Source organism: Ambystoma mexicanum, chromosome 14, assembly GCF_040938575.1.
Source record: "Ambystoma mexicanum isolate Mex_15411 chromosome 14, UKY_AmexF1_1, whole genome shotgun sequence".
In the NCBI taxonomy this organism is placed as follows: Eukaryota; Metazoa; Chordata; class Amphibia; order Caudata; family Ambystomatidae; genus Ambystoma; species Ambystoma mexicanum.
This window is the reverse complement of record NC_090940.1, coordinates 381,182,844-381,207,967: the sequence shown is the minus strand read 5'-3', so window position 1 is coordinate 381,207,967 and position 25,124 is coordinate 381,182,844. Positions and strand designations below refer to the sequence as shown.

Below are 25,124 nucleotides of genomic sequence, written 5' to 3'. Positions count from 1 at the left end.
CATCCACAAATTTGGTTTTGGATGGAATTCGCTCTTGAGAAGAACCTTGTATAACAGATGAAAAATTAGCTCTAGAGCATATACCATCTTTTGTTGCCATCATATTAACTGACTGAATCGGCCCCTTTAGTAATTGGCTCATATCCGGATATCTTAATTTCTGTACATTTTCAGTATCTTGAGAACGCCGATTGGTCTCTGCAATATATGCATCAATTGTGCTTTTTATTATATCTTTCAAGTCCTGCACCAAAGGTACCGTTTGAGCAGAATTCAGATCTAAAGGCACCTGAGTGCGTGCAAATGTTACATTATTTTGTGGATAGAGAGGCATAACTGAATTATTTGGTGAATATGAGGACATAACTGGGTTCAATTGCATGTCACATAGGACGGCTTGCAGTATAGGGTCGATACAAAAATTAGATGTTTGAACTGTTTGGGAGTTGTTCTCACTAGAAATCGCAGTAGCTAGATTTTCCAAAATAATATCCTGGGTTTTAGGGCCAGAGACCTGCGAGAGAAGAGTTTTTTGACTACACAATGAATTAGGTTGCACACAAGGAACTTGAGACATATGCACCTTTAGGGAAGTTCTAATATCCTCTTGCAACTCTGCAAGGACCGGTTGAGCCAAACAACCTTCATTCATTCCAGTTGGCAAACTAGTCCATATATTGTTATTAACCTCTTTACATGTGCCTAGGCTATATTTGGATTGAGTCCGCTACCAGAGGAAGGTAATAATATATTCTGAGAGGTGTTCGTTTGTACGGCACCTGACGAATTCAGACTAGCAGTGAGAGTCACCAACTCATCCAGTGGTCCGTATGGCATAAAGGGGTGTCCAGTTAAAGGTGCGAATACAAAAGGTTTGAATGCAATAGGATCGGGACAATAGGACCGAAAACAAAAAGTAAATTTTTTTTTTAAATTATATATTTTTTTGGGGTTTCCGTTAAGGTAAAAAAAAAAAGTGTTTTTTACCACAAAAACAGGGGTTGGGGGACCCCCCCACTCTCCCCCCCAAAATAAAACTTTTAACCTATAACCGCATAAAGGTTTGTTTTGCATGCTTGATACCAGAGGTCACCCGTTTGACTGCTTTGGAATTGTTTACTTGTTCCCGCCGAGGTAATACCTTAATAAACGTACGCCCTTTTGTTGTAAATTTGGTGCTCTGCCCCTTCTTAGTTGATTTTCTAGGGACGGTCGAAACAGGCTCGGCAACTGCGGCTGTAATTTTGCTGGTATCTATTTTGGTAGATGCAGAGGCAAAAAGTGTATAAGTATTCGGCACCACTGTGGTTACCGGGTCCGTCCCAGGGACAGTTACAAAGCACAACGCTTTCACACTAGCATCAACCATAGGCAACTTATCTCCGACTACATTGATGTTATGGTGTTCATCACGCAAAACGTCAGAATCACTATTTATGAGGCAATGATTCTCAGAAAACTTTTGTAAGTTATTTCTATCGCGGGGCCCAATGCAATTTTTTACTTCCCAGATTAGACCAGCTAGAGCACACTTGGGTGAACATGATTTCCCAATAGCAACTTGTGTAACACACATAGGGGGCCCTTGATTTTTAAACAGGCCCACCTCACTAACCTCAAGTGAATCAGAGGTGGGCGTCACAACAACTTGCGTATCATGTGCATTAGAATTAGAACCATAAACAGATTGAGTATCAACTGTTTTGTTAGTCGTAGCTTTCGATATGGCCACCAAGCCAGTGCAACATTGTTCCAATAATGATTTCTGATGATTAACTTTACCATCCAATACTTCATATAACTTTGCTAATGCTAGGAGCGCGGTATTCATTGCGCTCAAAGTATTATTAAGAGCCGGAGCTTCCGGAAATTAAAAACGCTTAGAGCAGTTTTTATTAATAAAGAAGGCAGACTCCTGGATTGGCTCCTCAAATTTTGTCCTCCAGGGGGTAGGGGCAATACATGTGGGTGATTCCTCTATACAGTTAAAATTAGACACATGAGCAATTTATGTTGATTCCTGAGGACAAGTTTGATTCAATTCCAACTCATGACCTCCTTCTAATGGTTGATTGACTGGAATTGATGTATTACCCAATGTAATATCTGGATGCAGCTGGATTAAATCCCCTGTATTTGAGCAGATATAAAGTACATCAGGTGAGGGGGAAATAGACCTCCCCGAAGTATTTAAAAAGTCCATTGCCTCCTCATCGACTTCTCCTGCCATCGTAAGTACATCATGCGCTGCTCTCAATCGATGTTGAGCAGCCACAGAGCAGCAAATGGGCTCCAGCACTCCCTGTGGATTCACATCAGCCAAAGACAAAACTTCCACACAGGGAGACAGCTCACCCGAAACAAAAGCTGATACCATGGTCGTGTCCGTGACCTCAAACGACAAACTTGAGGTCACTGGCACGCCAGGTTCAGACACAACATCATCCTTACTACTCTCACTCCTATTGCTCACCAAAATCGTCATCTGATCCGTTATTTGCTCCACTGATTCTAAAGAATCTGGAACGCTTAATAGTTCGGAAAATACAAGCTCGGTGGCAGGGCATGTGCCAGATTGTGGGACATTTCCTTGCAAGTCAGCATTTCGTGTACATAATATGAGCGAATGTCGGATGTAAGCGACAGATCGCTGCATATTATGACTCTTACGATTGGGTCGACAGGCGGTTTTCGTCGCCGCAATTTTCAGATGGTCTATCAAACAATTGCCCGGGATTGAATACGGGCATGCCCGATGTCCAATTATACTTTTTACTGACCATTATAGAGGATAGGAATGTAAATACACTCACTACTAATACTTAACCTGGCTGCCGCAGTTCGCTCATATGCGAGACAGCAAGACAGCCCACTCAGCAACCACTCTTGCAAAACGCACGCATGAAAACACGTGGAAATCATGTATATAATGGGGTTGCTGTGAAGGTGGGCGGGCAGGAAGCAGTCAATTTGGCCCAAAGTTCCACAATGACAGGGACCAATTACAAAAACAGTTCACAGCAATGTTCCAAGATCCACAGTATTTCAGTCTTGAAGCAGCGTGAAGCAGCATGAGGACAGCAAGACAGCTCACTCGGCAACCACTCTTGCAAAACGCGCTTTAGAAATAACTATACAATTTTCAGAGATAAATGACGAAAATACATTCTAGAAAAGACACATGAACCTATTGGTGTCCATTAAAAAAAGAAAAAAATAGCAGTCATGAAAAATAAGATTAGTATCAAGAAAAGGAGGCAAAAAATAAAACAAGAAACAGAAAAAAAGGGAATATAATAAAAGGAAACCCAAGGAAAATGGTGAGTTACAACTTCTCAACGTACGGTCATTAGTCATTGCAATTTCAATTCACAGTCAGTTAATCCAACTAAATTTAAATCTTTCAACAAGTTCACTACTTCTGTTGTCAGTAATGTTTCATTACCTGAGATAAGCCTTTCCCAGAAATAAACGGTTCCTAACCACCACTCTTTATGTACGAAGCAAGACAACCTGCTCACCCTCTTCTCAGGTGTCCCAATGCAAATCAAATGCCTCAGTCCGTGGGCTCGAAACCTTGCATAGGGGCAGATGTTGTCTGCCAACTCCTCTTGCTGAAGAGTATTTTGCGAGTGGGTAGGAAATGTAACCCCTTAAGTACCAAGGATGAGATATCTCATCCTTGGGATTACCTCCCTGTTGCCAAGGACGAGATACCTCGTTCTTTTTGGCACTTTGTTTTGTGTGATCCCTGCTTCGGCTGGATTACCTTCAGTTTCATGTCAGCGTCCGTAACGCAAGCCGACATGAAACACAGTATTTTCACCGCGGCAGCCATTTTCGGCTGCCGCAGTGAAAACACACCTTGCTCTGCCTTGATCTCCGGCTGTATTTCAAGCCGGAGATTGAGATTGAGGGAGATTTTCCCCTTTCCAACAACACCTTGTGTGAAAGCATTGCTGGTCACTTAACGGGCGCAGAGCGCTCCATCCGTGGCCAGCAATGTCCACTAGACCACCAGAGATCCCTTTTAGAAGCAGGGCTGCTTACTAGGTAAGCGGCCCCCTCCCCCGGTCCTCTGAGGGCCCCAAAGCATGGTGCCACAGGTATGAAGACTCCTGGGGGCAGATGGGTGATTCCTCTGCCCCCAGGGAAGGGGACAAATAAAAATAATAAAAAAGCAAACAAAACGGGGGTGGGGTTGGGGGGCCCACTTGCCACCAGGTCATTTTTTTTTAATATGAAAGGGCGATGGCCCTCTCCCTCCCACCCCAAGTTGAAATGGGGGGGCACCCCTTGTATCCCTTCCTGGGGCACATACAATTGGAGGGGTGTGGAGAAGGCCACCAGAAAAGTGGGCGGCAGGCCCTCCCAAAGGATGGGGCCTGCAGTTTAGGTCCCCCCTGGGGCAGATGGGTGACCACCTGCCTCCATCTGCCCCTAGGGAATGGGCCTTAGAAAACAAAATAAGGGAAAAACATGGATGGTGTTGGGGGGAGTGCCCCCCACTAGACCACCAAGGAATTGTTTTTATGGAAAGGGGGTGTACCTTCTCCCCCAAACCAAAATGGACTGGGGGTCATGTTATGCAGCCCTCCCTGGGGGCAGTTATCTGCTCCTAGGAAGGGGCATCTTTCCACAGGGAGGGCTGAATGAGATGCCCCCCTCATATCCGCCCGCAGGGAGGGTTGATTGATATGCCCCCCCTTATATTTGGTGTGGGGGCAGAGCGCCACCCCTTTACATTAGAAAATTCCCCATAGGTTTAGGGTGCCCCTCAGCCCCCCCCCTAAAGTGTAGTGTACCATTTTCTGTTTTTTTCTTTGTTTACCAAACTTCTCTTGGTGCAGATGGGCACATTAGTGTGCCAATCTGCCCCCAGGGTGCCCAAAACTTACCACCCCACCCACCGGGGGGGCCTGTCCCACATTCTTTGGTGGCCCTATCCCCCCCACCCCAAATGATGAAAATGGTACACAGCATTTTAAGGGGGGCTGTGGGGCACCCTAAACCACTGGGCAATTTTCTAATTGGAAGGGGTGGTGCCCCCCCCACCCACCCACAATGGAGTGGGGGCTTACCAAACTCGCCTTGGCGCAGATGGGCACATTGGTGTGCCAATCTGCCTCCAGGGTGCCGCAACCCTGCTGTCCCATCCATTTGGGGGCCTGTCCTACGTTTTGGGGTGGTCCTCTTCCCCCCACCCCAAATGGAGTGTTGAGGGTACCTCATGCAGCCCTCCCTGGATTTCTGCCCCTAGGAAGGGGCAAATGTGTTTTCACTGGGGTGGGGGGGTGGGGGGGGTGAGGTTCAGTTGACAACCAGGGATGGCTTGCACGGGGGGGCATGATTGGAAAGTATGAGTGTAGATTTGTTTTTGCTGGGGTGACCGTAGGTAACAAATGTTTTTAGTTTTGTTTATCAGCTTTTTCTACACAAGCAGCTGTAACGTTATGGGAGTACTGTTTTTTATTATTCTATGGTTGGGGCCCACTGTCAGTGGGGTGGGTGAGACTGGGGCTGGATTGTTGGTGGTGTGGGTGGGAATGGGCCACCTGGGCAGATATTTTGGTGGGATAGGACACCATTGCAGGGGCAAGCCACAAATTGCCCCCCATACCAAGAGAACATTGGTGTTTCCCTGGGAGCGGAAGTCTCCCATGTGGGTTGTCCGTCTGCAAGCCCAGGCTGCACCTCTGGCTGTGCTACGTTACAGATGTCACCTCTGGGGAGGAATGGGCATCCTGTCGGGGCTCCCTGGAGCTGCCGCAGTGCTTAGGAGATGGTACACCTACACATGGATGTCCAAGGCCAGGGACATCACCTCCAACCGTCCTGGAGTTGTGGCTAGGCTGCATTACAGCTTTTCCCTTCAGGGAGGTATTGGCACACTGCCGGGACTCCCTGGTGGGGAGAATCTGTAACGCAGGCCAGCCAAAGCTCCAGCAAAGTCGGCGGTAATGTCCCTGGTCTTTGGCACCCTTCTCCCATGTGGGTCTTTGGCAGCGCTTGTGGGTAATACATTCTGGGGAGATTTGTGCAAGTCAGACATCTTTGGATTCCCACGTGTGTCTTCTTTTCAGAAATGCATGGGGTTCCCTGCTTTCCTTGGCGGCTTTGACACCCTAGGCCCATATCTGTATGGTGTGCGCTTGAACAAAATTCAACAAATTCTGCTTTCCGAAAAGACTTGGGGTTAGCTGCGTTTTTGGCTTTCCCCTTGGCGCCCAGGTAGCTGCACCCACACATGTGAGGTACCGTTTTCGTCGGGACACCTGTGGGAACGTATGACATTTGTTTTGTTTCCATGGTTTTCATAACGTTCCGACCCATTTGCCGGTGCCCTTCGTCACACAACCCTTTCATTTCCTCTCTGGTTTAGGCACCATACACTTTTGTAACCTGCACATGTCACCTACCTTTGAAAAGGTCTGCCTGTGCTCTTTCAAAAAATGTATGCTTGCCCTTCCTCACCACATTGGTTTTCCTGATTTACACATGTTCAGGCCGTAAGCATTAAACACCTGTGTACCATGGCTCAGTTTTTGGCTTGTGGTATTGCTTGTTTTGTGAAACACTACAAAAATGTGTAATTTCCTAACTGCAAGAGTCAGGGGAATGTAGCGGAGGAGTGTTTCTCAAAATTAATAGAAGCCAATGCCGTACCAGGTCAACCATGTCCATCACATACCTTTTTTTCGGTCATTTTGCTCGCTTTTTCCCCAAACTATGGAATTTTTCCTTACCTAGTTGTTGCCTGACCTGCGCAAATCACCCCTTCCTAAACTTGAAATTTTGTCTGCTTTTCAGAAATGTATGCCTTTCTGTCCTCCAATTCGGCTTTCCTACCCTTTTCTTCCATTCCGTCCACGCATGTCCAATTGGCAAAAATGTCCAAAATCGCCTACCTCTCACAAAACGGTTGACAACCACATCAAAATATTTTTTTTTCGTTTCCACTCAACCTGTTCATGAAAGCCAGGAAATTGGGGAATTCACCCCAGCAAACCATTTGTTCCTAGCTCTTACAAGGAAAAAAACCACAGGCTTCTTTGTACATCATTTTATTGGCATTATTTGAAAAAAAAAAACCTTTTTGGTTATTTTCTCTCACCCCGTATAGCAACCTAGGATTCCTGGGTGGTGTTCCGACTGCCTACACGTGGGAAAAAAGGGGCCAAATTTGGCTGAGATATCTCATGTAACAAAAAAGTTACAAGGCATTGAATGGCGACATACCGAAATCACCAAAAAAGGCCTTGGCACTGGGGGTTGGGGGAACCCATGGCAGTTAAAGGGTTAAACGAAATCTTAAAAAGTGAGACTTATTGACGAGATATGGAGATCTCTTCATATACGTAGCTAGCCATGCTCGTGGTTTGTCCAAGCATGTAAGTGAAGGGGAGACACTGGAGGAGTGCATTTCCGCTATCGTTCTTATCCAGTCGGCCCTTTTTATGCACAATCTTTGACTTTTCACAATCAGGAGTGCCACTGTCCATTCACAGGCTGTGAAAATTTCCAGTGTCAAAGACTTAGTTATTTAGAAAGTTATTTTAATTGCCCTCCATAGTAAGCAAAACATCCTCATACAAAGATGACTATGGGATTAGGTGGGGGTTGGGGGGGGGTCAAGATCAATCTATAAAGGGAGATCTATTTCCATTCAAACCAAGCTTTCATAGATTGGAGGCCTAGTTCATATCTTAAAATGGCGATTGGTACACAATTGGGAAGATGTAATACATTCTTCCACAGGCGACCTTCCAATCTAGCTGTTATGCGACTGGGGATTAGCCTCTAGGCCAAATAGTACAGGAATTACTTTCCGCAATATATTTTTTTATGACCGATAGGAGGGAGAATTTGCAAAATGTATTAACCAATTTCTTAACTTGAGCACTCAGTTGGAGGATTTTACTCTCCAAGAGAGCTGTCAAATGCACTTTTGTGAGATAGGAACGAATCACAGAGCCTAAATACTTTACTTCTGTAGCAATCAGGATTGCTTGTTCATCTAGAAACCAAGAAAAGTGCTTGGTGGATTTCAGTGGTCTCTTAAAGTTAACAGTTTTTGACTTGAGCGGGTTAATTTTCAAATCATTAGATTTTGCATAACTTCCGAGAGCATTCAAAAGTTGCTGCAGACCAATCTGGGTATAATCTATTAAGACTATATCGTTAGCGCGAGCAATCCAGTTTAATTTGGCCTTACCAATCTTAGGACTTACCAACGCCGACTCTTCCAGCCACTTCGCAAAGGTCTGCCAAGTACAAGTTGAAAAGGAAAGGGGCAACACGTATCCCCATCTCCGTTTGAATTTCACCCGACAGGTTCCCTGTTTTGTCCAGTCTTATTTGGAGGGTATAGGCCTAAAGCATTTCTACTAATATAGCCAGCATATTTTCTGATAGACGCCAGCTCCTTAATTTACTCCATAAACAATCCCTATTAACTGTGTCAAAGGCATGGGATACGTCTATCCAGGCACCAAACAGTGGAGAACTGCCTTTGCGAAAAGTCTTGCTACAAACTTCGCTTAATACCAGGCCATTCAGCGTGGTCGAGAGTTCTCCACAAAAACCAATTTGATGTTTAGACAAAATGCCCTTGGAGAGTGCCCAATTCTCCAGCTCCTTCATGACTAAGTTAGCAAAGATTTTACCATCTGCGTCCAGCAGTGAAATTGGACAATAGTTTGAGGGATCAAGACGATCCCCCTTTTTATAAATGGGAATAATGATTGCCCTTCTCCATGTATATGGAAGGAGCCCACTCGCCACTATTTGCCCAAAGAGTGAGGCCAATAATCGAGACTAAAGAGAAGGGTCAGATTTTAAGATCTGATTGCTTAGTCCATTTGGCCCAGCAGCCTGTGACACTATTTCTTCATTAGGTTGTATATCTCTTCTTGCGAGATGTTAAGCTCCCATGCTACTCAGAGTAATGCTTTGAAAGAGCCCACCACCCCATAAGGGCCAATCAGACATTTTCCTGTATAACCCTTGTCTGAGATGTACATTGTGCAGCATCTGTGGGCTTAATTATTGACCAAAAATTGCAAGAAATGTTCTCAGCCATTGCTCGCAACATTGTTTTCCCATTCTGTTGAAGACGCAAGTGCATATTTGAGTGAGACTAATTTCTGTAGTTATTTCTTAGGTTTTTGACTTCCCTCAAATAATCAGGTGCATGAGTTCTATTGGACTTCAGCTGCCTCAGAGATTTTCTCAGCTCCTTTTTTTGATCCCAAGTTTGTTCATCAAATCTATATAGTATGTTTGACAATGACTTGTTTGCCGGGCCCAGCCGGAAAATTAATACCCAGAGAAACACTACAAATGTATCTGGATTACAGTTTTTTTTTTTTATTCATGCTCGTTCATGGAGGCAATGATATAATTGAGTGATTTAATCAGATCCCTTTCCACTCTTGGAAAGATCACCACTCTATTCTTGCCACTATTGATCTGTACAGTATGTGGATAGAGATCCTCATTAATCTCAAGGGGCATATCGAAATATGCCTCCAGGGTTTCATGATCACTAGGAGTCCCCATTCACAGAAAAATTGATACATTTTTCAAATAGATTTGTAGAGAGGAAAAGTCAATTATGGAGCTACAATCATCTCTTCCATGTCGGAGATGGCGAGACATCTCCCTCGATATTCCCATTTGCAATCAGTATATTACACTCCAACATGAAAGTGCACCAAAACCTCCAATTCATCAATTCATTGATGGTTCCTTAGTGAAGGACCCACTCCAACCCACGTTTGGTATTTGAAGGCACTATGAATTTAAATCCCCCATGAGAATAAGACTGATTGATTACGGACCAATATATTCAGTAATATGTCGGAAAGTGACTACAAGAAATCAGTAAGCGCGGAACAGGAGGGGTTCTAGTAGATGTTTACCACCATTCAAATTATGTGGGGAGTGCCTGACCCCATTTCCAATTTCACTGCAAGAATGCCTTTTATAGAATCGGAAAAGCAACACTGAGACCCCAAAAATAGAATGTCTACAAGCTATCAATAGCACTCCTGATGGTCTCCCTGCCCCCACTCCTGTTGCTAACTGGTGATGAACGGACAATCCATCCACCTTGAAGCTTTTTTTCAGCCAGGTTTCATGAAAAATGACTAAGTCAAACTGGTTGAAAATATATTCTCTCTTCAATGTATTACTCAAGGAGCTGAAACCCCTCGTATTCCACCTGAATAGTTTAGTAGCATGTCCAGCTAGAGAGATTTCTCACAGAGCCCCATCTTCATGAAAACCCAAGTAAAGATTTCTGCCATTAAAGCCAGAAAATGTTTGTTTGCATCTGGTTTCAATTGGACAAATCCCTTTGTGGATTGTTCTCTGCCAAAAGTGTCTCTGGTGGTATGATCCTCTATGAGATCAACTCTCCCATTCAATCTGTTGGTGAATTTACTGTCAGCCTTGTAGAGCATATCGGAAGAAACTTTGTATCCTAGGGCCATCAATTCCTTACTGGAATCCAAAATTGCACTTATACCCAACCTTGATTTCACACCAGTTTCAACCATGTCAGTGCATTGGGCATGTGGAAATCGAATATAGTCCAAATCAACGGTAGATAAATAGTACAAATCAGGTACCCCTTTAAATATAGACAGAATCGTACTCCTATTTAGTGGCTTCCATCTAATCCTTGCCTCTGCCACACATTGCATAAACAATTTGGGTACCGATCTGTGTTGAGGCCCCCGAGGCCTACTTTCTGAGTCATTAGTGTGGTGAGAAGGCTGATTGATGGGGCAATTACAGTTCGTACAGCCTTGCTTAGATGCTAGGGCAGAATCCTGAGAGGGGACAGGAACCTTAGACTTTTCTTGATCGGAGTAAATCGGGGTAGTTGAAATGACCGCCTGTTGTCGAGATGCACGAAATTTGCCGGAGCCATTCTCTAATTGGCAAATGTTACTGTCATGATGCCTACCTCCAAAGAGCCAGGCCGGGCCCAGCAACCCCAGAGGCAGACATCATTTTCCCCAGGGAAGTCTCAGCGGGCCCAAGTCGGGGCCCTTTGGACTCAGTCCTGGCGTCTTAGGCGCCAGGCTCATAGCGGACCCCAGTCCTGGCGCCTTAGGCGCCAGGCTCATAGAAGAGGATATATGTTTAAGTGCTTGGGTGCACACTTACCTGATGCAGACCTTGCTGCTTCATCCAGGCCCTCTTGAGGCCTGAATGGGACTACTTTACCTGTAGGACTACTTCACCACCCGGGTGTGGTCGGGGAAGGATACAAACCTGATTGGTGGAAGGATACATACCAGGAACTTCTTCCAAGGCTATTTAAACCCCACCCGAACAGCCACACGTGCTTCGCGTTGTTCTGCACCTAGCAGCTGGACGCTCACCGTGTCAGCTCCTGCATCCGGACTTCAGCCACGCCTGCCAGCACCCTGGAACACCTGCAAAGGGAGAAAGGAAGAGAATAGGAGAAGAAAAGCCCTTACCTGCTAAATCTGCATCCCGGAGTCATTTCTCCAACGGCCCTGAAAAGGAAGACATCATTTTAAAGGCATTTTGTTTCGATCGCTGCAGCGCTGCATTTTACTCACCTTTGCAAGGCGCTTCCATCTTCAGCAGCGATCTTCCGGATTCAGCTACGCCCCGGCGCCTAGAGGAAAAAAGACAAGAACAAAGGTGAGAGGGAGAAAAGGAATAAGGAAAGCTCAGTTTCCTTTTAAGTCTTACCTGTTGGATTATTCCCACTGCATTTAGGGTCCTGCCGCTTCCTGGCATCTCCGGACCCCGGCCCCTATGGGGAAAAAAGACAAAGACATTGAATGAGCGAATGCAAAGACATTACCTGAGCGCTCATCCAGAACTGTTTCACTTCGGGTCGGCGCCATATCTCCGGCACTCCGAACCCCGGCCCCTAAGGGGAAAAAGACATAAGCATTAGCGCTTGCTGCAATTAGACAACGAACATTATTATTAAGCTTGAACTTTTGAACAGAACTTTTACAGCGCCTTACCTGAACAGTCAAGCTTACCTGAACTCCCATCAATCCTCAATCCAGTGAAGTAACTGGGTTTCAACGCGCCCCTGCATCAGAAGCAGGATGGAGAGCTCATCCTTCCAAACCCTAAGGAGGGTATCCAACGAGCCAGGGAAGCCAGAATAGAGGGGCCCTTCCTGTCCATCTTCAGAGTTCTGCGCCTTCGACGCCGCGCCTCCGTGGGAACCAGGTGAGCGTTACAGTTACCCACAGAGATATCATCTTCCGGTTCTTATGGAGCTTGGGCCAGAGTACTAGAGAGGATCTGGTACCCATTTGTGGGTTTACACCCCGCTTTCCCTCACAGGAAAATTGGGGTTATTTTCCATGGTTCACATGGTTTCTGTTTGAACCCCAACAGTAGTTACCATAGACTCTGGTTCTAGCTCTGTCCGTTCCCGATTGCATTTGCTTCATCGTTTTCTTGCCCCCCTCTCTAAGTTTTCCACAACATCAGCACATTCACTTCCCTTTTCCTTTAGGGTGGAGCCTTTTTCCCTGGGCTGAGCCGATTTTATTTTACGAATAAAGTATGTTACTTCAGATTTCCTGTTTTTGTTGTTGCTTTGATGTTTAGATTTTTTTGGCCCCCAGTCTGACTTGAGCATCTCCCCGTCGGAACCTTCTGCTGCCTTTTCTGCTTTTTCCTCGTCTTCCCATTTAGTTTGGGTATTTTTTTTACCAGATCTTGCTCTTTAGACACTTTTGGGCAAACTTTTGGGATTTCCTTGTGACCATCTTCTACAAGTTGAGCCAGTCGAATAAATTCCTCCAATATTGATAATGACAGCGGTGCATCGTCAAAAGGATTGACAGAGGCTCCTGTAGAAGGCCAATCATTGTCCCGCACTTCCCTGTTGATACACGGACATGGGTTTCCCCCTATGCTTTGCCCCTTAGTGTCTCATTCAATGAGTACAAGTTAGCTTTCATTCCCTCCCATTGCTCATGTAGAGAACGCAGTTTTTCTGATTATAACTTGTTCTTCGTTTTAATCTGTGACAGGGACTCCCCAAGTGTTGGGTTTATTGCTGACTTTAAACCTACCAGCGGGCTTTCATTCTCGTCCATGTCTTTGGTCATTTCTATTTAATGCCTGTGTGTTGCTGGACTTCGCCCCCGAGTGCTTCAAAGACTTTTACTAAAGTCGTCAGAACGAATTTCAAGGCGGGTAAAGTTGGAGTTGATTCCGTAATTACGTGGGTTCACTGAGTGACCTCAGTGGAGTATGTTTGCTGACTCTTTCTCCCATGATTTGTTTAAATTTGATTCCCACGTATAACTTGTCTTGTACATGGAATAGCATTTCAATCAAAGGGGGAGTCCAGTTGCGTGTGGTAGTCTGGGTTGCTTTCCCTCTCTACTCCGTGCTTGCGACTCAGGTCGATGTGCAATGTCTGCTTTATTACCCGCCCTCCAAAGCCTGGAGCGGCCGCTGGTTTTGGCTTGTCAAAGGTCATTCAGACTGCGAGACCGTCTTGCAGGAAAACATTCTGATACGGTGTTTTTGAGTGTAGAGGCTGTGAGGGTATATTCTATGTTCTTTGGTAGGGCCTTAGTCAGATCCAGATGGTTGGGAGTTGAAACTGACTACAGCTATAACATTCGTCCCAATTGCCATCACCCTGAGCCTGTTGGAATCTGGTCGTCCACAGCTAAATTGATTTGATGGGGGTTAAAACGGTAGCAATCCAGCTGCTCCAGTTTAAAAATTGAGTTTGCGTTTTTTTTCCCCAGCCATATCGTGTCGTCCAATTCAGGAGCTCGTAAATCGTCCCCTAGTGCTCCACTTCTCAAATCGTACATGCGGGACACCTTATGTACGCTATTCAACAACAAACACAATTTGGCCTTTCAATTTTACGTAAATAATACAAAAAGAAAAATGGATCAAACACATGCCAAAGTTGTAAACGGCTCCAAAAATGAGAACAGAGGACTGTATTTCCAGGCAGGCAGCTCAAAGGCAGAAGTAGCCTGCAGTCGCTGCCAATAGCAAAGGTAATAACAAATTGACCAAATGAGAGTGAGCAGTCTCCTTATTCCACAGCCAGAGGGATTGAGCAATCAGAGAGGAACCCTCCTGGGAGCCCAAAGAATATTAAAACACAATATGCACAGTACGAGTCACTCAAAGGCCCAAACTGGCCGACAGTTTTGACCCTACACTTGGGCAGATAAAAAAAAAAAAATCTCCCCTCATTTGCTTGAGAGTAAATTTACTGACACAATGCTGGATAGTTCAGAGAAAGAAGGTCCTGTGCTCCACGGCTCCCCTGCTGAACCACAGCAAACCACACTCGTCTGCCACACTCTGCGCCACACTATCGCACCCGGGGCAGATTTTGTACTGAATGCAAGTAAGGTTTGAGGAAAGATCCCGCCTCCAAAGGACTACCAGAAAGGAAAGACTGCGATTGCAACTGAAGAGTAGACCACAGCCAAGCACACTTGTCTGCGACACTCCACCAGCCCTCATCTATTGATGTCAAGGACCTGAAAAAATACTTTTTAGGTAAAGGTTTAAAAAACTTTTTCTCACTTTTTTGAGGCAAAGGCATTGATGAATGTACAGTCAGCATCAATGTTTTTTGTATCTGTGTCGACGTCAGTGGCGTCAATGAAATCAACAATTTGGCCTTGCACTTGTGCTTTGAGGGACTCGCCCCTTGACACAACTGTTTCTTCGATGATTTTTCATCTCATCGAGACTAAGTCTTTCGAGAAGTCTTAGGCTTATGCCCCGGGCTCGAGGGCACGTAGGGTTTCGCCTTGGCCTTATGCTCGTCACTGACCGTAGCATGGCCTCTTTTCTGATCATGTGAGGACGACTAGGCCTGTTCCTCAAAGATTTTAACAATTTCCCACTTATCTTTGGAGGAGGATTTAGTCGGGCAGACTGCACTCCTTTCATCTGAGGAAGAAGGTGATCTATGCCTTCTCTTCGATTGTTTTGATGACAAGGAGTGTCTGCTCCTAGAGTGTGAAAGTCTTTTTGATTTTATGAGGAGAGGAACCTCTCGAATTGTGGGATGACCCAAATTTCAAAGGAGTGGACAGGGATTAGGGGACAATCCTACCCACCGATAGTTTAGCTTTAATCCACTTTAAGGCCTTATCTGTCATCGACGGACAGGATCGACAGTGGGCGATTACATGCTCAACGCCCAGGCACCAGATACATATACATATTATGCGGGTCCTTGATGGACATTTTGGCACCACATTTTAGACACTTCGTAAAGCCTGTCTTCGTAGCTGAAAACGAGGCCATTTTGAAACTTTTTCGAAGAAAACTGAAGCATGCCTTAATTCTGAAAGCAATCGCATTTGTGGAAAAACTGAACTGAAGCCAATGGACGCTTCGTGTGGTATATGTACTCAACGATGACGTCAGCCGAGATGTAACTCCCCCCCCCCCGAGGGACAACGAGTTGACCGTCACGGCACACCGTGTCCTCTGTCGAGAGAATTTCTTTTCTGAAGCTGGAAGCAAATATATCGTAAGGAGCAAGTTACTTATCTTTAACTGTTCTCCAGCATGGGCCTGGCATGGATTCACATGCTCATGAATATTCCCAGTCGTCAGGCCGGCTATCCTCTGTAAAAGAACAAAACTGTTTCACTTACAAAACAGTCTTTCTCCTATAAACTAATCATTGAGCTCTGGGTCATACTGCCCCCAGCGAATGACTGCCGTCTCCCTATTCCCCTCCTCTGGCAGCCATCTTCCGATTTGGTAGCCGGTACAGTGGCAGTATGTCCAAGAAGAGCCGCAGAAGAGAGGGTTTGCATGCAAATCCATGCCAGATCCATGCTGGAGAACAACCGTTACAGGTAAGTAACTTGTTCCTTGTCCAGCATGGGGTCTGGCATGGATTCACATGCTCATGAATAAAGAATACATAGCAGTACATCATTACACAACCACGGGAGGTGGCAAGGCTCAACAGAAGCAATTACTCTTACATCCGGAACAGGCTCACCTTCAAGCGAACAGGTTGCGTAGCACTGCTTGGCTGGACCTGGACTCCTCCCTGGCATCCCTGTCGACGCAGTAGAATCTTGTGAAGGTATGCATAGACCTCCACATAGCAGCCCTGCAGATATCCAGCAGGGTCACACCAGACAGGAACACTGTTGTCGCAGCGATCGCTCTGGTGGAATGGGCTCTCGAACAGCCAGGCAGCGGTCAGTTTGCCAACCTGTGACAATGCGTGATACAGCCGCAGACACACCTGGAAATGAAAGCCTTGGACAAAGCTTTCCAATGGTTCACAAGACCAAAGTTCACAAAAAGTTGAGCCGACTTCCGGAAACTCTTTGTGCATGCCAGATAGACCTTCAGAGCACGCACCACATCCAGCGAGTACAAAGTCCGTTCAGCCGGCAACGATGGTGTCGGAAAAAACACAGGCAACACCAAAGGTTTGTTGAGGTGGAATTCCGACTGCACCTTTGGCATGAAGGAGATGTGTGTCTGCAGCACCACCCTTGTGTCATGAAAAGTCAGACAGGCCGCTTGCAGGACAGGGCCTGGATCTCACCTAACCTCCTGGCAGAGGTGATGGCCATGCGAAAAGCGGTTTTCCACGAAAGGAACTTTAGAGGGGCTTGATGCATAGCCTCGTAGGGTGCCCCCATGAGCCTCATCAGTACCACGTTGAGTTCCCATGCCGGGGCAGGCGCCTTCACCAGCGGGAACGAGCAAAACTGTCGTTTGAGGAACTCTGACGAGACGGTAGGACCAAAGAGAAGTTCGTCCTGGAGACCTGGTGTAGCGGGAGCTAGCCGCCAGAGGCACTTTGATGGAGGCGTTTGCCAGCCCCGCCTTGGCCAAGGACAACAAGTGCGGAAGGATCAGAGGGGCTGTGACCCTCAGAGGGTTGATCTTCTGGGTCCGGCACCATATTGCGAAAAGTTTCCATTTGTGCCTGTAGCATTTAAGAGTCGACACCGCTCTGGCAAGGACCTCCCTGCAGTCTGCCGGTAGCTCATAACCACCAAACTCTAAGGCTGCAGGAGTCAGACCTTCAGGTTCAGCGTTCGTGGGTTGTGATGTAGGATTGCGCTTCCTTCTCTGGTAGCTTGACTGGGGGTGATGTAGACAGCCTGAGAAAGTCCAGGTAGCAAATCTGCCTCGGCCACGCCAGGGCGATGAGGATCATCCTGCATCAGCACCCTAAGAGTTGATTGAGGACATGCAATGGGGCTGGGGGGGGATGTCAGGAGGGGGGTAACAGGCCTTCCCACAGGAAGGAGAATGTGTCCCCCCATGCTCGTCGGCTGGTGGAACCTGCTGGCGAATCTCTGGCATTTGGAGTTTGTCGCTGTTGCAAAGAGATTGATCTGGGGTCTGCACCACTTGAGGAAGAGGCTGTCCACTTGATCCTGCCGAAGCTCCCACTCGTGGCAAGAGCGAAGACCCTCACTGCCTTGCCCTGGAGGGACGGGAGGAACGACTCCAGGGCCCAAACCACCACTCGCATTTCCAGAACATTGATGTGGAGCTCCCTCTCCTCCGGTAGCCACAGGCCTCTGACGTGGAGATGCCCGGTGTGGGCTACACAGCCTTCCAAGGAAGGGTCCATGGTGACAGTCTCCTGGTATGGAGGGCTCTGGAAATCCATGCCCCCGGAGATGTTGGAGCACACACCCCACCACCTTATCGCTTGACGGAATTCTTTGTCGAGAACAATCTTGTCTGCAAAGTTTCCAAACACCTGGATCCACTGAGCGTTCAGGAATTTCTGAAGGGGTCGCATCGGCAATCTGCAGAGCCTGATCAGGTAAATACATGACAACATCATGCCGAGTAGTGACATAATGGTCCGGACTGTGGCGGTCTTCGGTGCCAACAGCCATTGCACTTTGCCAAGAATGGCCGCTATTCTCTCCTCCGAGGGGGTTTGCCAGGCAGGAGACCATGTTGAGCCTGGACCCCAGCAACAGCTCATTCTGCGATGGAATCAAGCAGGACTTTGGATAGGGATAGTTCAGAGAGAATCCCAGACCCCTCAACAGCCAGACGGTCCTTTCCTTGTATTCGACAGCAACTTCCCTTGACTTGGCCCAGATAAGCCAGTCGTCAAGGTACAGGTACACATGTGTCCCTTGTAGACGCAGATGGGCCGTCACCAGTGTGAGGCACTTTGTAAACACCCTGGCCGCAGACTTCAGTCCGAAGGGAAGTGCCTTGAATTGGAAGTGCTTTCCGTGTACGACAAAGGGCAGGAAAATTCAATCTAGTGACATCAGGAAGTCTCCTTCCTCCAGCTGGCCGAGCACGTTCTGCATCATGACCAGCCTGAATTTTTGGGACTTGAGGTACCTGAGATGACGAAGGTCAAGAATGGGCTTCCAGCCCCCGGGCTTCTTTTTTACTAATAAGTATCTGGAGTAGACCCCGGAGCCCCGCAGTCGCTTTGGAACAAGCTCTATCGCCCCTTTTTTAACATGGCCCGTACTTCCTGCAGGAGCAGAGGGATGTGCTGCTCCTGCCGGGCCACCAGTGGTTTCCACTGACACTTCTGCTGGAATATGTCCATTGGCGAGAGCGTCCAGCACCCATCGGTTGGTGGAGATCTATTCCCAGTCACTGACGAAGTCCGCCAGCCGGCCTCCCACCAGGGGTGCATGGGTGTGGGCTCGACGTCCTGGCTGGTTCAATCCTGCTTCGGGGCCTGCGTGCTGCCTTGGGATCAACGACCACTTCCGAATGCCTTGGAATGACCCCTGTAGGCCTCCTGGTTCATGGACCGGGAGGGTTGGTGGTAAGAGGAAGATCCCTCGCCGAAACCCTTTGACGACCTGCGCGATTGACGACCTGCCGTTCCTGAGGCACGAAAGGAAGGACGATGCTGCTGAAGCATACCAAGGGCACAGGCCGTCTCTGTAGGTCTTGATGGCTTGCAATGATTCGTCGACGAGATAGTCTCCGTCGAAAGGCATGTCCAGGACCCGCGTCTGAACTTCCAGCCGAAAGTTGGTGGCTTTCAACCAGCCACGACGACGGAGGCAGACACTGTAACCCATTTGTTGGAACCCTGTTTCCTCGATGTGCATGGCCACCGTAATGGCATGGTTCGATACCACCTCGCCCTCCTGCAGGATCTCCAGCGCCTTGACACGCTAGTCGTCGGGGAAGAATTCCATTAGCAGGGCCATTTTATACCACAGCACCCTGTCATATCTGGCCAGGATCACAAGCGCATTTGCTGCCTTGACTGTTGTTGCTGCCAAGTAGATCACTTTTCTACCCACGTGTCCAACTTCTTCCCCTCGCTGTCCGGAAGAACAGAGGCTGAGAATGACCGATTTGAATCTTCCTCGCAGCCACCAAGACAGAGTCTGGCGAGGGCTGTGACCACAGGCACTTGGGTGCAGACTATGGCACGCTGTATTTCTTCTCCAGCCGGTCTCTTTTTGCCGGGGCTGAGGCGGGGTTCCGCATTAGTGCCAGGCCCTCATCCCAAACATCGTCCAGGAGGGGCACCGCCAGAATGGGCTTCCTCTTGGCCTCCCAGCGTTGATAAAGGAAACCTTCCTTCTTGGTCTGTTCTGGCGTCAGCTGGAAGAGAGACGCGCGGGTGACCATAGCGTTGAACGATCCCACTTTGTCTGGGGGAGAAGCCCAAGGCAGCAGCGAAACGCTGCTGTCGTCATCAGTGCCCGTCGTCGCCGTCACCGTATCCCTAGTGTTGGAGGGCATGTGCGGCGGTTGAGGCGGTGTAGGGGCCACTTGCTCTTCTTTGCTGGCGGAGGCCCCAGTGCCACAGGGACCGAAGCCGGGGATGCCGTTGGCATCCTCTTCTGGATCTGCGACACTAACGTGTTGAGGATGTCCATCGGTACGTCCCTGGGAGGTGCCTGGGGGGAGGGGAGGGGGGGGGGGGGGAGGCTTGCTGGGCCCAGCACCCATGTTGTCAGCATTCCAGCTGTTGTCGTCCTTGGCATTTCCACCCTCGTCTTCACCCACGTCCTCCAGGATCGTGTGAACAGACAACAGGTCATCTTCGTCCGAAGAAATATTCGTGCTCTGGAGTGCGGTAGAGGCCTTCAGTTCGAGGAGGAGCTAGAGAGATGACTTCAGATGGAGGCAGAGGGTGAAGATGAGCATGCCCTGCTCATCGCGGGACCCACTTGCACGCGACCACGACGGAAACAGACTTGCGTTGCTTGGCCTTGTCTTAGGCCCCCACGGATGGAGCACCCTCAAAGGACTTGAAAGTCTGCTTCTCGGACAGGCCGATCCTGGGTGAGACATGCCCCCGTTTGCCACACGCGGTAGAGGCCTTGACATTGAGCCATGCCGCCAATCTACTGTGCCAATTCTTGACGGTGTGCTTGGTGAAACCAAGGCAGATCTCGCAATCCGATTCTTGTGATCCGGGTGGAGACAGAGGCCCTGGGAGTGTTTGTCCTCCACAAACACATTCCTCAATCCGCAGCAGCAGTAGAGTTTTAAGAGAGAACCTCTGTCCGTCCTTTCCTCCGACATGGTCTGGCGTGTGCGGTGTAGGCCCGAAGGCATTCTGGAATCTTTGATTAAACTCTCGACAATTCTTGCCTTTGAAGGGCGTTGAAAGACACCAACAACGGATCCCCTTTTGCCGATCAAAGAAACAAAGAGCACACAGGCTCCATTTGACAAAAATAGGAACTTTTTAACAAAAAAAAGCACAAAAACGTAGAAAAGCTCTCGGAGCAAAACATGAGGACTCCCAACACTTTAACTCCCAACATCTGAAGATGGCTGCCAGAGGAGAGGCTTAGGGAGGGGGCAGTCATTGGCTGGGGGCAGTATGGCCCAGAGCTCAGTGATTGGTTTATAGGAGAAAGACAGTTTGTAAGTGAAACTTTTTATTTTACTGAGGATTACCAGCCTGACGACAGGGAATATTCATGAGCGTGTGAAACCATGCCAGACCCCATGCAGGAAAAGATGAGGAATACATTGGAGGACACAATTAATTCGAAACTGTGGTCTAGAGGAGGCTTTTCAAACATATGTTCCTTGATAGAGGAAATCTTGAATCGTGCTCTACTCATCCTGTATTAACTCATTCTCTCTTGAAAGGAGCCAGTGGCCAAGATGAAAGTACCCCCCTGATGAGGGAGGTTGTGGAATTGGAGAGTTTTAATGTGAACGGGGCACAATATTTGCATGACTGTTTTAGAGGAGGCTCCTCAATCATTGGAAGTTACTATCAGAGTGTAAATCACTCTGGGAGAGCTCCCAGTGTTTTGATAGGAGTCCGGGATAAGGACTCAAGCACTTTGAATAAGAAGGATCTAAAGGGAAGAGTTAACAAGAGGAATAGAAATGCTATTGACTCTAATGAACCATCACAACATTTTTTCAAACTCACAAGATTGCTATTGAAAGCATTTTCCAATGTTCTAGGCGACCTCTCTTAAAATCTATCTGCTATTTTGCTATTATTCTCTGAAACAGTTAAGTTGAGTGTTATTTCTACGCGGATAATGAGAGAGTAGAGTTTGTTGATCACCAGAGAACAGGTAAGGTCATACTTAGTCTCAAATCCAGAGAAGTGTATGAACTGCTGCTAAAGGAAACAGTTACTCTTATACAAGTTGTTTTTTTGGTCTCACCCCTGGAAACAGCTGGGAAAGGAAGGAATGCGAGGGTGAAGCCTCCACTGAATTGGGAAGAGTTACAACAGTCACCTTTTCAAATGAAGGTAATGCTATCACACAGTGAGTGAAACTTGATAAAAGGGATTTGAGAAATTAAACTCATCAAGATTGGTCCTCGGTAGCTACTTCCTTAAACGCACATCATGGGTCAGAGGCCCCCGTGAGGAAGCTTTAGTACCAACTTGCCTTAATTTAGTATAATGAAATTCTAGTGCACCACCATCTATTCTTAAACCCAAAGGTGGGTATTTTGCTATTCCGCGATTTGTCAACCAGCTATAAAGGGCCCTCTAAGCCGACCCAAAGGTGGCATTATAACTATGCCGAAAACGGAGTGTGGATTTGTGGATGTTATGAAACACAATATTAGAGAAGGTATGCTGGGGATGAAATGGGTGGTCCTATCTCAAGGTGCCTATAGGCATTTGATATGTAATATATATTGGCATCAAGGGATCTGCCAATTGGATGCATTTTTGGATAGCTGGGAGGAAATCATAGTGAGCTGGATGGGAACACATGCTAGTGGACATTTGATGATACTGGTTGATTTTAATTAATTATGTATTCAAGAGCAAGACCAAATTAAAATCGAAGAGTCTTGCTTTGCCCCTATTAAAGGATTTGACAAAGGGGAACCTGGAAAAAAGTGGTGATAATGGTGAAAAATGGAAGACTGGTTTAAATAATTGAGGTCTGTATTACTTGAAAGGGGTCATTGAGGGGGATTTGGCAGGACTCCCAACTTGGAATAGGGGTACCTCATTCAATTTCTAGATCACATTTTAGCAGATAATTATTTTTTGGGGAAATGTAACCATTTTGAAATCACCCAGAACAATTGGAGTGACCATAGTATGTTGAATTGCTCGTTTAATTGGGAGCATTTTCCTAACAGGAGTCACTATGTAGAGACTGTGACCCCAAATGTAACTTAGAATAGAATTGTTTGGAATCAACGTAGGGTTGCCTAAACGAATCAAGCAGCAGAGGAAGTCATTTTTTTCCTCTCTTTCAGAGTGGAAGCTTCTCACATTCACAAACAGATATTTTAGTACCTTTTTCTCTGATCTGATCCACAATTCAGAAGGGGACCACAGAAGGTACAAAAAGGGCTATCCTACGCATATTTACAAAAAGACACAAATATGAGGAGTCCCTGGAAAAGTGAAATGAGGGTCTCTGAAACACTTGTGTACGAGCGCAATATAAATAAATCATATCATATCATATTACAGCTATTGAAAGCTGTATTCATCATGGCGAGGATGCCCCAGGAAAAATAGAAAAAGATTAGACAAAAATACACAAACCGGGTGAAGAAATACAGGGCCCAACTGGTTCAAGCAGTTGCAGAAGAAATGTTGGCCTGCTTGTAAGAGAAAGATACCTGTTCCTTTTGGGTGTTGATGAATAATATCAGGAAGGGATATGGTGAGCAAGCTATTAATGCGGTGTCAGAAGCAGATTGGGAGAGCTATTTTCAAGGTTATATGTTGATTTGGAGTACTAATGTGAATTAGTAAATGGTACTTTAAGTGATTCCGATTCTTTTGAAGGCTCCTTGAAATACGAATTGGAGGACATATATGAACTCATGACTGCGAGCAACTCGAGAGCGCCTGGACCAAATCAATCCTCTAATCGTCTTTTCAAGGGTGCACCAAAGTTATGGGCGGGAATCCTGAAAATTATTTTCGATGACATCCTTAATACATGTTGCTTTCCCTTGACGTGGCAGACTGCTTATGTTATTCCTATTTACAAGCATGGGTGCAGATCTGACCCTATTAACTATCGGCCTATTTCAATACTTGACTCGGATAGTAAAATCTTTGCAAGTCTGGTACTGAAACACTTGGAAAGTTAGCATATAGAAAAGGATAATTATGAAAAATCAATTGGGGATTTCGCACATGTCACGGCACTCATTTCAATGGGTTTATTTTGAGTTGTTAAGTTCTTGTCATGAAGGAAGCGTATGAAGTTAACCATTTAGCAGCTCTGGATTGATCACATGCTTTTGACACGATCGAGAACCATGGAAGAAACAGTCAGATTGTGGATCCCTGAGGGCCTGTTAAAAGGGATTATAAAATTACATGACGGTTTTATGTTCAAGTTAGGCTAAATGTTGACCATGCCTAGTCTCAGAAAAGTGCTACTTTTAGTGGTTTAAGGCAAGGATGCATCTGGTCCCCTGCCCATTTAATCTCTATGTAGCTGATCTTGGAACCGGTTGCTTTTGCATCACCTCGACTGGGGAAACTGTCGCTTTTTGGTTGGGATATGCCTTTGTTGTTCATCAATTGTACTGGCATTGGGTTACAAAAGCTACTGTTGGCATTTGAGAGTTATGCTAGCGAGAACTGTTTGAAGATCAATTCTGGGAAATCTAAGATCCCGTCATTCACAAAAAGGAAACTTAAAGCGGCCATGAGATGGACTTTGAATTATTCTAATTTGGGGACTCAACACCCTGACTTAGTTGAGATTTCCCATTATTAGTTCTCCAAGTAAAGTAGGTATTATTGACCATTTGAGAGGGAAAGCAGATATATACATTCCACAAATGAAACTCCTAAAAAGCTGTTACTGCACATTTTAGTGTATTCCACTCATTAAGTCCTATGAGGGGACAATATGCCCGAAGGTCCCTTTTGGTATAGAACTGCTGAAAGACTGGGCACTGGATTATCTAACAGTGCTTGAAGGAGTTATCAGGTGAAGAGTCTTTGTGGTCCCGAATGTTGTCCCAACGGCAGCAATAAGATTTGAGCTGGGGCTGAACTCATTAAAAAACTAGGACAGTGGCTTATTTTGTCACTATATCGAAAATGTTTTGTCTCTAGTGGTAATACACTGGATAGTGAAATCGGATCTCTGATAGAAGGCGGATTGGTTGTAACCTTGGTGGACTTGGCTGAAAGGTGGACCTTAATTTTATCTGCCAGTGGGTTCACTAAAGATGACCTGCTGAATGATACAATTGGTGCTAAAAGACCTATGTTTAAGCAGGATTGGTGCAATACAACTCAAGTAATGCATGGATATATTAAGCAACCATAAGGGTGAACATTAGCGGCTTGGGACTCTTGCTCCACATTTAAAAAATCTTCCCCTGCCCAAGCTTCAAAAAAAGATTTTATCCGATTCCTTTGGAATTTGTATCATAGAGCTAAAGTCTTACTTAAAAATAAGATTATTCAGCAGGGTATGGCATTAACTTGGTTCAATTGAAACTTTGAAGCACCTTCTGGACAAATGTTCTGGTCTTAAGAGTCAAAGACTTGTGCATTTTAAAAAGTTCCTTGTCCTACTTGATAATATTGATTGTGAATCATCTTGGGATAAATGATGTGTAGCTGAGCAACCTGTTTCCATTGCAGATTATGGTGGTGAATCTTTTTAATTGTTTGT

The 25,124-nt window shown here is 46.4% G+C and overlaps 1 protein-coding gene across 3 annotated transcripts in view; it reads right to left on the bottom strand.

Annotated features, from left to right (window-relative positions):
* Window positions 1–25,124, bottom strand: part of GEMIN2 (gem nuclear organelle associated protein 2) — a 704,794-nt gene that overhangs the window by 255,126 nt on the left and 424,544 nt on the right. The window lies entirely within an intron of this gene.